The sequence below is a fragment of the Odocoileus virginianus genome, chromosome 11 (assembly GCF_023699985.2).
Source record: "Odocoileus virginianus isolate 20LAN1187 ecotype Illinois chromosome 11, Ovbor_1.2, whole genome shotgun sequence".
Taxonomy (NCBI): Eukaryota; Metazoa; Chordata; class Mammalia; order Artiodactyla; family Cervidae; genus Odocoileus; species Odocoileus virginianus.
Window position 1 is genome coordinate 37,764,234 of NC_069684.1, and position 11,653 is coordinate 37,775,886.

General features: G+C 42.6%; 1 pseudogene; it reads left to right on the forward strand.

Moving 5' to 3' along the window:
- The first annotated feature begins 9,474 nt into the window (after positions 1–9,474).
- Positions 9,475–11,140, forward strand: LOC110141842 (zinc finger protein 131 pseudogene; annotated as a pseudogene).
- Positions 11,141–11,653: the final 513 nt, after the last annotated feature.

Sequence of the window (11,653 nt, forward strand, 5' to 3'; positions counted from 1 at the left end):
TTGGAAGCCTTCTCTCTTTCCGCTCGGGGATTCGGACATCGGGCAAAACAATTATAAAGGATACAGATGCACAACCAGATGAAGAGGTAAATGGGTAAGGTCCAAAGGGTCCTGACCCAGGAGATTTTGTCACTTTGGAACTGGGGATCCATCGCCCTCCTGCCTGGGTACCAAATTGGAAGCTTATCAAATCTCATTTTTCAAGAGGTTTTATGGAGCTTAATCTACAGACCTCTCTTCATTTCCAGAGGTCAGTGGGTGGGGCTGAAAATTCCTCTGGTCACTTGGTCTTTCTGGTGAAAGCCCCAACCTGAGGCTGTCTAGGGACCCCACTGTGAGTCACCTCATTAGCATAAACTCGGGTGTGCTCCAAAGGAGATCCTTGGGACTGTTGGCTTAAAAAATAGTCACAACCTAGAAGTTGAGAGTTATGTTTTATTTGGCAAAAATTTTTAGGACTTAAACCCTAGAGGCAGCATCTCAAGTAACACTGAACAAATTTCTCTGAGGAAATGAGGGGAGGAGCCAGGTTATACAGAAGTTTTGCAATAAGGAGCAGGTAGTCTGAACATCAAACAATTAATGTTAATTAAAGAAAACCAGATATCCCAAGTTAAGGAATTTAGTGATTTTCTAGGTAAGGAAAGATAAGAGTCTGGGCTCGCTGAAATCATTCCTTTCATATGCATCTCAGCTATCTGGGGTCAATATTCTGCATTTTTCACATCCTGAGTTCCTCAGGGCTCACCAAAGGGAGTGGCTGCAGCCTAGTGGCTGCCAGATCCCGCAGGTATTCTCCTCCTTCCTGGGGGCCCTTAGGGCTCAGGAATTCACACCTGGAGGGCTGGAATTGCTGATGATTGTGACATCCTTGTTTACTGATATGGCAGGAAGTATTCCATTTCTCAGGACTTCCCTGGGGATTCAGTGGTTAAGATTCTCTGCTTCCTCCGTGCTGAAGAGTTGACTTAGAAACAGGAATATAAAACTGTTCCATTGTAAAGAGGTGGCTGTTTTTTTAAACAATATCCCATTTGCTCGTTACAAAAAGGCGTAATCTGCAAATTTATAAAAAGTCCCCAGGCGTCTCTGCTAAGAGGCCGCGTCCGTGCTACTTAAGGAATGCTTTGTACAGCAACAGTGAATGGCTTGTCTCACGTTCATTTTCTAAACAAAATATGAGGTCCCTGAGGTTGACCCGCGTGATCCTTTGCCGCGTGAACTGTCTGGGGGTTCCGACGCCGGAACTGCCTGGGACCGCCGAGCCTGGGCCCGAGCCCTCTGGTCCCGATCCCGGTCCCGGGGAGTCCACTTTCCTCTTTTTCCGGGGCCCGCTGGCGGCTAGTGCTGTGAGGTTGGCATCTCGCTGCCTCATCTGTGCCAGTTCTTGTTGCTGTATCTCCTTTGCCTTCTGTTTCAACCTTAACTGTTCTGGATCTTCTTGTCTGGATCGAGATTTTGCTGCCCGCATCAAGATCTCTCTTTCCTGTTCATCTTTTCTCTGTTTTTCAATTTGATCAAGCTGTTCAAAAAATTTGAGCTGAGCCCGGACATCACTTGCCTGTTCGTATCTGTCATCAGCCTTGTAAGAGAAGTTCTTCTGCTGGGCCGTCTCCGATATATCTTCTCCACCAGGTTCTGCAGCCTCTGCTGGGTGGCATGTGACACATAACTCACCACGTCTGGGTGCAACTCCGTGATGCTGTGTTTCTTCCCTATTTCTGTAACAGAGAACACAGAGGCCTGCGGGTACTCTTACAGGACAATTAAATCCTAACTCATCTTTGATTGAGTGGCCTTCTTGCCAAATAAGCCATATATACAAACTGATGGAATCATTTAGCAAATAACTAGCTGCCCTCTTGTCACCTCATAGCGGTTTCTACATCGTTTGTGCATTTGGTTTAGTTCAACCCAGCTTACTGCGTAGGTGTGTGTCTACAGCCAGTGACCTCATTTCACTTATTTTATTTTTGTATTAGTTGGCAAAGCAAACTTATTTTTTAGACTATTTATCTCCCTCCCTCCCCCACCGCTCCGTTCAGGATCCTCGAGGAGCAGGCAGCCCACCGGCCGCCTGTGCCTCGGGGCTCGTCCCTCTCTGCTTCGTGGGGCCCGGTGACGCGGCTCCTTCTGAATGTGTGGTCAGCATCTGTACAAATGCATTTTATTTGCTATTGTTTGTAAAGCTGTAAAGTTAAAGAAATGAAAACCTTTTCAGCATAAATCTATTTTACTTGCACTGTGTTTTTTTAGCTAAAAGTGAAAACTTAGATGAAATAAAATCAAAGTTGAGAAGAATCATCAAAAGACTGTTTCTCAGTGTGAATCAAGTGTTGAAAAATGGTTGGTGTATTTTGTCAGTAATTGTACATAATTTTTGGCACATAACATGAAGATGGCTATGTAACTATAATTATTTTGCTAACAGACTGTATGCAAGCTGTGGGCCCACTTTACAGACGTCCAGAGCAAAAGCCCCTTCTTTGTACCTATTTTTTTATTACAAATATACTAATTGGTTCTTTATATTTTCAGAGGTTATTGTATTAAATTGTCGATTGATAGTACTTTTATGACTGTAAATACTTTGGCTTTCTCTGTGTGAATTCTCATGTTAGACTTTATTCGCGCGTGTGAACTGAATGCTGATCAGTATTTTTTATCGACACCCAAAACTGTTACACCTTTTATTTTGTCTTTTAGGAAATCCCTGTCTTTCCATTTTTTCATGTAAATTTTGCACAGTTACTTGTTCATATGTAAATATTTTACTTTCAAAAATGAAGCTTTTAATTGTTATTGTTTAATATAGGATTGAAAGAAAATTAACTCCTTTATTAAAAACAAATTTATCTGTAAGATTCCCTGCTTCCAAAGCAGAAGGTTCAGATTCAACACCTGATAAGATAATAGAGATCCCACAAGCTGTGCAGCCAAAAAATAAAAATAAATGAATAAATACTCTTTTAAAAGGTGAGGGGAGGCTCCTTATGAGTAAATAAAGATCCTTCTACCATTCAAGAAATTCCAAGGGCTTTAGGAGCTCTGTGCCAGGAATCAGACAAAGACCAAATATATTTCTTATTATATCACAAGCATGACTATATTCCAATAAAACCTTATACTATTTGGCCTGTGGTTTGTGGTTTGCTAACCCTGCCCCAGACCTTGTCATTATGGATAGCCACAGCCACAATCCCAATTTCAAGCATCCCACTCTCCCTTGCCTTCACCCCCACCCCCACCACTGTTCTCTGTCTTTTTCCCTCACTGGAACCTGCCCTCCGTTAGTCCCACCACCCCTCATCCCCTCCTGTCTTATTCGGCAAAAGCACTGTGGTCAATCATTTAGTCCTTTGTATGCAACCTTGTTACCCAAAAACGGGGTTTGCCTCTTAGCTCTTGACACCCATCCAGCCAAAAGACACAACCAAGCCAAAGATCAGGTGAAGGAAGGATTTATGACAGCTTGCAGTAAGTAAGGAGAGCAACAAGGATCTGTCCCAGAGCAATGTCTCCCTGTACAGCAAAATTGGGGAAGTTTTAAGGTAAAAGTACATGCATATTGGGCAGTAGGCAGAGTCCAAGCTTTAGCTGACTGAAGTCACGAGTGTCAGAAAATGGTCAACATCATCATCACTCAGGTCCCTGTTGATCTGGTGGTTGAGCTCTTCTGGATAATCTTTGCCACTGAAACAGAACTGGGGGTCTTTAAAACTGGTGCAGTATCTTTGCCATTGCCATTTCTCCTGCTGACTGTTTGTTTCTGCATTCCTTTGTTCTTTTAGGAGCATTAATTACTGAGACCAGGCAAGAAATACTGGAGTAGGGTGGCATTTCCTACCCCAGGGAATCTTCCTTCCTGGGTACAGAATTCTCAGTTTTGTAAGATGAAAAGAGTTAGGGAGATGGATGGTGGTGGTAGTTCCCCAACCAGGTGTTGCTTTTGAACTGTGGTGCTGGAGAAGACTCAAGAGTCCCTTGGACTTTGAGGAGATCAAACCAGTCAGTCCTAAAGGAAATTAATCCTGAACATTCAATGGAAGGACTGATAATGAAGCTGAAACTCCAATACTTTGGCCTCCTAATGCAAAGAGCCAACTCATTTGTAAAGACCCTGATGCTAGTAAAGATTGAGGGAAGGAGAAGGGGATGACAGAGGATGAGATAGTTGGATGGCATTACTGACTCATTGGACACAAGTTTGGGTAGACTTTGGGACATAGTGAAGAACAGGAAAGCCTGGCATATTGCAGTCCATGGGGTCTCAAAGAGTTGGACACGACTGAGCAACTGAACAATGGAATTAGTGGCTTTAAACAACATAAATTCATTCTCATAAAGTCTAAAATCAAGGGGTTGCTCGGAAGGCTAGGCTCTAAGGCAGAATCTGTTTCTGGAGGCATGAGGGGAGAATTCATTTCTTTGCCTTCACCTTCTAGAGGCACCTTCATTCCTTGGGTTGTGGCTCCTTCCTCCATTTTCAAAGCCAGTAGTGTAGTACCTTCTGTAGTCATATCTCCTTCTGCCTCCCACAGGTGATTACATTGGGCCCATAGGGATGATTCAGCATAATCTCCCCATCTCAAGATCCTGCCAGGTAATTCACAGATTTCAGGGATTCAGATGTCGACGACTTTGTGAGAGTCATTATGCAGTCTCCCAACCACCATTCACACACTTTTATTAGATAGACTATTTCACACCCTGTCTTCTCTTCTCAAACCTGTGACCTCACCCAATCATTACCATCAGTTGGTTACCTGGCTGCCCATTTCAGTAAGGGGATAAAATAAACACAAGAGAGCATCCTCAGGCTCTCCCACCACATTGAGCCTCCTACCTGCCCAAAGTCTCAGCCTTCTCCCCTGTGACTATAAATTCCCAGGCTGCTGGTTAATGGCATCCTCCTCTCTGCTTTGGATCTCAGCATCTCTCCCAACTCAGAGACATTGCTCCAGCATCTCTCCCCTCTCCCTCCTTTAGCATTAGCTTCCTGGTCTCCTGAATCTTTCTTGACTACATACAAACATACCAGTGATCCTCCTACTTAAAAAACAACTTACTCCCCTATACCCAATAGAAGGGAAAATTTAAAAAGAAGGAAAGAAAGGAAGGAAAGAATGAAGAAAGAAAAAAGAAAGGGAGGAAAGAAGGGAAGAAGAAAGAAAGAAGGGAAGGAGAAAGAAAGAAGAAAGGAAGGAAGAGAGCCAGTATAGGGGAGGATGTGGAGAAATTGGAACCCTTTTGCATTGCTAGTGGGAACTTAAAATGGTACGGTGCTAGGAAATACAGTATGGCAGTTTCTCAAAAAAAAAAAAAAAATCCAGCAACATGAAATTGCCATGTGATCCAGTAATTCCAATTCTGGTTATATATCCGAAAGAATTGAAAACAGAGACACACATACTCATATGCCAGTGTTCATTGCAGCATTATTCATAATAGCCAAAAGGTGGCAGCAGACCAAGTGTCCACAGGTGGATGAGATATGATGGAGTATTATTTAGCATTAAAAAGGAAAGAAATTCTGACACATGCTACAACATGGATGGACCTTGCAGAAAGCGAAAGAAGTCTGTCACAAAAAGACAAATACCATACGTAGGATTCCACTTATTTCCATACGTAGATACCTCTGTTTGTGTGTTTAAGTCGCTTCAGTCATGTCAGACTCTTTGTGACCCTATGGGCTGTAGCCTGCCAGGCTCTTCTGTCTATGGGGATTCTCCAGATGAGAATACTGGAGTGGGTTTCAGTTCCCTCCTCCAGGGGATCTTCCCCACCCAGGGATCGAACCCAAGTCTCATGCAGCTCCTGCATTCCAGGCAGATTATTTACCGCTGAGCCACCGGGGAAGCCCATGAGATACATAGCATAGTCCAATTCATAGGGACTGAAAGTATGACGATGGTTGCCAGCAGCTAGAGGGAGAGGCATATGGGAAGTTAATGTTTACTGGGTACGTGTGTGTATGTGTACTCAGTTGTGTCCAGCTTTTTGCAACCCCATGGACTGTAGCCCACTAGGCTCCTCTGTCCATTGAATTTTTCAGGCAAGAAATACTGGAGTGGATGGCCATTTCCTACTCCAGGGGATCTTCCTTCCTGGGTACAGAATTTTCAGTTTTGTAAGATGAAAAGAGTTAGGGAGATGGATGGAGGTGATGGTTGCCCAGCAAGGTGAAGGGGCAGGCATACCTTGGAGACAGCAGATTTGATTCCAGACCACCAAGATAAAATGAGTCACATGAATTTTTTGGTTTCCCAGTGTATACAAAAGTTGTGTTCGAACTATACTGTAGTTTATTAAGTGGACAATAGCATTATGCCTAAAAAAAACGATGTACACAGCTTAATTAAAAAATACTTTATTGCTGGGACTTCCCTTGTGGCCTAGTGGCTAAGACTCTGCACTCCCAATTTGTTCCCTCGAATACCAGGTTCGATCTCTGGTCAGGAAACTAGATTCCACATGTTGCAACTAAAGATCCCATGTGCCCAGTGAAGATGGAAGATCCCATGTACCACAACTAAGATGCAGCACAGACAAATAAATATTTTTTTAAAATACCTTATTGCTCAAAATTCAAGCCTTTAGTGAGTTGTAATCTTTTTGCTGATGGAAGGTTTTGCTTTGATGTTGATGGCTGTTGACTGATCTGTATGGTGGTTGCCTAAGGTTGGGGTGACTGTGGCAATTTAGAAAAAGAAGATGACAATGGGGTTTGCTGCACTGATTGACTCTTCCTTTCATGGTCAATTTCTCTCTAGCATATGAAACTGTTTGATAGCATTTTAACCACAGTAGAAATTCTTTAAAAATTTGAGTCATTCCTATCAGACCCTACAGCTGCTCTATCAACTATGGATATGTAAGATTCTAAGCCCTTTTTTTGTCATTTCAGTATTCTTCATATCATCTTCACCAGGAGTATATTCCATCTCAAAAGACCACTTATTTGGCTCATCCTTAAGAAACAAGTCTTCATTCAGGTTTCATCATGAGATTGCAGAAATTCACTCACATCTTCAGGCTATACTTCTAATTCTAGTTCTTCTGTTAGTTCTACCATATCTGCAGTTATTCCTCCATAGAAGCCTCAGATCCCTCAAAGTCATCCATGAGCACTGGAATCAACTTCTTCCAAATTCCTGTTAATGTTGATATCTTGACCTCGTCTTGTGAATCATGAGGGGTCTTAACAGCCTCTAGAATGGTGAACCCTTTCCAGATGGCTTCTTAGCTTATTTTGTCCATATCCATCAGTGGACTTATCTATGGCAGCTAGAGCCTCACATAATATATTTCTTAAATAATAAGACTTAAAAGTTGAAATTACTCCTTGATCAGCGGGCCACAGAATGGGTATTCTGTTAGCAGTCACAAAGACATTAATTTTCATCAGGGCACCCATCACCTGGTGGGTGACCAGGTGCATTTTCAATGAGCAGTAATATTTGAAAAGAATCTTTGTTTCTGAGCAAGAGACCTCAACATTGGGCATAAAATATTTAGTAAACAATGTTTTGAACAGATGTGCTGTCTCCAAGCTTTGTTGATCTATTTATAAAACACAGAGTAGATTTAGCATAATTCTCACTGACTTTAACCTAAAGTCATCAGTTATGTTAGTCCCTAACAAGAAAGTCAGCCTCTCCTTTGAAGCTTTGAAGTCAGTCACTGACTTTTCCTCTCTAGCTATGAAAGTCCTAGATGGCATCTTCTTTCAGTCCATCCATCCATCCATCCTTCACATGCTCAACTCGTGTCTGACTCTTGTAATCCCATGGATTATAGCCCACTAGGCTCCTCTGTCCATGGGATTTTCCAGGCAAGAATACTGGAATGGGCTGCCATTTCCTCCTCCAAGGAATCTTCCCTACTCAGGGATTGAACCTTCGTCTCCTGTGTCTCCTGCATTCAGGCACATTCTTTACCGATTGAGCCATCAGGGAAGCCCCTTCTTTCAACAGAAGGTTTTTTCATCTGTGCTGATAATCTGTTGTCTAGTGTAGCCATCTTCATTTATTATCTTAGTTAGATCCTCTGGGTAACTTGCAGCTTCAGCTTGAACATGGTATAACAATGGCTTCTTTCCTTCAATTTCCTGGACCAGGCTCTGCTGCCTTAAACTTTTTTTCTGCAGCTTCCTCACCTCTCTCAGTCTTCCTAGAATTGATGAGAGTTGGGGCCATGATCTGGGTTAGGCTTTGGCTTAAGGGAATGTTGTGGCTGGTTTGATCTTCTATGTAGACCACCAAAACTTTCTCTATTTCAGCAATAAAGCTGTTTCACTTTCTGCTCATTCATGTATTCATTAGAGTAGCACTTTTCATTTCCTTTAAGTATGTTCCTTTGCATTCACAACTTGGCTAACTGTTTGGCGCAGGAGGCCTACCTGCCTGTCTCAGCATTTGACATGACTTCTTCACTAAGCTTCATCATTTCTAGGTTGTGTTTTATAACAGAAGTGTGGGGCTTCCCTGCCAATGCAGGAGATGCTGGAGATGACAGTTCGATCCCTGTGTCAGAAAGATCCCCTGGAGGAGGAAATGGCAACCTATTCCAATATTCTTGCCTGGAAAATCCCATGGACAGAGGAGCCTGGTGGGCTATAGTCCATGGGGTCACAAAAGAGTCACACATGACTGAGGGACTCAGCATGGAGCATCAAGAGACGTGTGACTCTTCCTTTCGCTTGAAGACTTAGAGGCCATCGTAGGGTTATTAACTGGCATGATTTCAATATCATTGTGTCTTAAGGAATAGGGAGGCCCAGGGAGAGGGAGAGAGACAGGGGAGGATATCTGGTCAATGGAGCAGTCAGAACACACGCAGCCTTAAGTTTGCCATCTATACAGGCATGGCTTGTGATGCCCCCTAGGAACTACAATAGTAACATCAAAAATCACTAATCACATTTCACCATTACAAACATAATAATAATGAAAATGTTTGAAATATTTAAAGAATTTTATTTTATATTTTTAGCTGCACTGCGTGGCTTGTGGGATCTTAGTTCCCCAACCAGGGTTTGAACCCAGGCCCTTGGCAGTGAAAGCATGGAGTCCTAACCACTGGACTGCCAGGGAATTCCCTAAGTATTTCAAGAATTATCCAAATGTGACACAGAGACATAAAGTAAGCAAATGCTGTTGGGAAAATGGTATGGATAGACTTGTCGGACACACAAGGTTGCCACAAATCTTCAATTTGTAAAAAATTCAGTATCTACAAAGTGCAATAAAGTGAAGTGCAATAAAACGAGGTGTGCCTGTACTTAATGCCACTGAGCTGTTCACTTAGAAATGATTAAGATGGCAGATTTTATATAATGTGCATTTTATTACAATTACAAACAGCAAAAACCTTCTTGAAAACAATTCTCTCTCCAGTTACTGTCAGATTTCCCAGTTACTTCTTCTTCTTCTTTTTTTTAAAACTGTTCTGTCCTCCTTCCCTGAAGCAACCGGACGGCCATGGAGGCCGAAGAGACGATAGAATGCCTTCAGGAGTTCCCTGAACATCATAAAATGATCCTGGACCGATTGAATGAACAGCGAGAGCAGGACCGGTTTACTGACATCACCCTGATTGTCGATGGACACCATTTTAAGGCCCACAAGGCTGTTTTGGCTGCTTGCAGCAAGTTCTTCTATAAATTCTTTCAGGAGTTTACTCAGGAACCTTTGGTGGAGATAGAAGAAACAAAGAAAACTCAGCTCCACTAGAGGAAAATACCACAGGGAAAAATGAAGCAAAAAAAAAAGAAAGATTGCAGAAACTTCAAATGTTATCACTGAGTCATTGCCATCTGCAGAATCTGAACCTGTTGAAATTGAGGTGGAGATTGCTGAAGGCACAATCGAAGTGGAAGATGAAGGCATCGAAACGTTGGAGGAAGTGGCTTCTGCCAAGCAGTCCATAAAGTACATTCAGAGCACAGGTTCCTCTGATGATTCCACTCTGGCATTGTTGGCAGATATTACCAGCAAGTACCGCCAAAGCGATAGAAAAGGGCAGATTAAAGATGAAGACGGCTGTGCATCTGACCCCACAAGCAAACAGGTAGAAGGAACACATGAAATCACACTCCACTGAGAGTTTCAAGTGTGAAATATGCAATAAAAGGTATCTTCGGGAGAGTGCGTGGAAACAGCACCTCAGTTGTCACCACCTGGAAGAAGGTGGAGTCAGTAAGAAGCAGAGAACTGGGAAAAAAACACACATATGTCAGTACTGTGAGAAGCAGTTTGACCACTTTGGACATTTTAAAGAGCATCTTCGAAAACATACAGGTGAAAAACCTTTTGAATGTCCAAATTGTCATGAACGATTTGCTAGAAATAGTACCCTCAAATGTCACTTGACTGCATGCCAAACTGGAGTGGGAGCAAAAAAGGGGAGAAAGAAGCTCTATGAATGTCAGGTCTGTAATAGTGTGTTTAACAGCTGGGACCAGTTCAAAGATCACCTGGTGATACACACTGGAGATAAACCCAACCATTGTACTCTGTGTGACTTGTGGTTTATGCAAGGAAATGAATTAAGGAGGCATCTCAGTGATACTCATAATATTTCAGAGCGCCTGGTAACTGAAGAAGTTCTTTCAGTAGAAACACGTGTGCAAACTGAACCTGTGACGTCAATGACTATTATAGAACAAGTTGGGAAGGTGCATGTGTTACCACTGCTCCAGGTTCAGGTGGACTCAGCACAAGTGACTGTGGAACAGGTCCATCCAGATCTGCTCCAGGACAGCCAAGTGCGCGAGTCGCACATGAGTGAGCTTCCAGAGCAGGTCCAGGTAAGTTATCTAGAAGTGGGGTGAATTCAGACTGAAGAAGGTACTGAAGTCCATGTAGAGGAGCTGCATGTTGAACGGGTAAATCAGATGCCAGTGGAAGTACAAACTGAGCTTCTAGAAGCAGACTTGGATCAAGTGACCCCTGAAATCATGAACCAAGAGGAGAGAGAGCCTACCCAGGCAGATGCTGCTGAGGCTGCTACACACGAAGATGCTGAGGCTTTAGAGACCAAATCAACAGTGGATTCCCAAGCCGAAAAGGCAGGAAATGAGAACAGAACACCTATGCCAGTTTTAGAACGAAATAACAAATGCATATATTTTTAAGTTGGGTTTTTGAACTGATGATGGGCAGTGTGACTGTCCTTACGCTAACAGACGTGTGGACCAAAGTTAAACTCTTTCCTGTTGTGCTGAACTGTTTCTATGGAAGCAGACTGATTTCCCCCCACTTTGCCACAGAAGAGGGATCTTTCCCATAAGTGAATGGAAAGCTTTGAGAAGTATATTTCTAGAAAACTTAAAATGGATTATATTCTTATTATATAGTTGGGTGCGAATGTATATTTTCATTGTGGTAAGAGTTCTTACTCTCTTTCCCTGGTCATGTACTTCCTCAGGTTCCCCCCCCCCCCGCCCCCACCATGTTATAAAATCAAATGTAAAATCATTAGAATACAAGTTTATGTATTCTAATGCATGTTAGAAAATTTGAATATATAGGAAACAAGACTGCATGAAGAAAAGTGCATTGTTACTGTGCAGTTAAATTTTGGCTTCTGGCTTCCTTTAGCTTGAACAACATCCTTGTTTGCCCTGATGGATAGTCATAGATGTCAT